Source organism: Triplophysa rosa, linkage group LG17 (assembly GCF_024868665.1).
Source record: "Triplophysa rosa linkage group LG17, Trosa_1v2, whole genome shotgun sequence".
NCBI classification, from domain to species: domain Eukaryota; kingdom Metazoa; phylum Chordata; class Actinopteri; order Cypriniformes; family Nemacheilidae; genus Triplophysa; species Triplophysa rosa.
Genome location: NC_079906.1, coordinates 507,316 through 508,883, shown reverse-complemented (window position 1 = coordinate 508,883; position 1,568 = coordinate 507,316).

The following is a 1,568-nucleotide window of genomic DNA, read 5'->3' as shown; positions in this document are numbered from 1 at the left end:
TCCGGGGGGCTAGCGCCCACTTACTCAAAAAGAGTTTCCTCTCTCTCTGGGTCATTACAGCCGCTCCCACCCTCGGCACGACGGTGGATGGCAACTCGACGTTGCACCATGGCGAAGCACAACGTTGAGTATAAACACCAGCCCTCAGCACTCTCAGTCAGACAGTGCGTTGAGCTGTGCAATAGCCAGGCAGGAAGAACAGCAGAGCTGATCTCCTCCCCAGGGGCCCTCCCCCGGCAAGGGATCCGTATTGCTGGCCATCAAACCACCCCCCGCGTGGGCGATGAAGCAGATCAAACCCCTAGTCCCCCTGTCTCAGCTTGGCAGCTTCCCAGGCCGTCAGGCTGGCTAGGGAGGATGATCCGTCTCGGCTACGCGATCCAGTTCGCCAGACACCCTCCCAAGTTTTGGGGCATCCTCTCTACCTCAGTCAGAGGCGGGGATGCGCCCGTGCTTTGGGCGAGGTTGCCACCCTTCTGGCGAAGGGAGCGATCGAGCCCGTCCTACCAGCCGAGATGTTCTATGGGTTTTACAGCCCGTACTTCATTGTCCCAAGAAAGGCGGGAGGGCTGCGCCACATCCGAGATCTGCGTGCCCTGAACAAGCACCTACACAAGCTGCCGTTCAGGAGGATCACGCAGAAGTCACGCAGAATCTGTCAGATGTCAGGACTGGTTCATGGCAATCGACCTGAAGGACGCGTACTTTCATGTCTCTTTCCTCCCTCGACATCGGCCGTTCCTACGGTTCGCTTTTGAGGGGCGGGCATATCAGTACAGGTCCTCCCCTTCGGTCTGTCCCTGTCTCCACGTGTCTTCACGAAGATCGTGGAAGCCGCCCTCCTTCCCCTCAGGGAAAGAGGTGTGCGGGTACTGAACTATCTCGACGACTGGCTCATTTTGGCACACTCGCGAGATCTGTTGTGTACACACAGGACCTAGTGCTCCGGCACCTAGATCGGTTGGGGCTACAGGTCAACTGGGAAAAGAGCAAGCTCTCCCCCGTGCAGAGCATCCTCTTTCTCGGTATGGAACTCGACTCGGTCTCCATGACACCGCGACTGACTACAGAGCGCGCCCAGTCAGTGTTGAACTGCCTGAAGGTTCTCAAGCAGTCAGCGGTCCCCCTGAAACAATTTCAGAGGCTCCTGGGATACATGGCATCCTCGGCAGGGGTGGTCCCCCTCGGGTTGATGCACATGCGACCGCTCCAACACTGGCTACAGAGTTGGGTTCCTTGGAGAGTGTGGCACACCGGCAGCAGGCGTATGGTCATCACGCCTGTCTGCCGACGCACCCTAACCCCCTTGTCTTCTATGGCCTTTTTGCGGACAGGAGTCCCCCTAGGGCAGGTGTCAAGACACGTCGTGGTGACAACGGATGCCTCCCTGCAGGGTTGGGGTGCCGTGTGCAATGGCCACGCAGTGTCGGGCGGTGGACAGGCCCCCGCCTGCTTTGGCATATCAACTGCCTCGAATTGTGGGCTGTGCTACTTGCACTGAGGAGGTTACAACCTCTCGTGCGGGGCAAGCACGTGCTGCTCCGGACGGACAGTACAGCTGCCGTGGC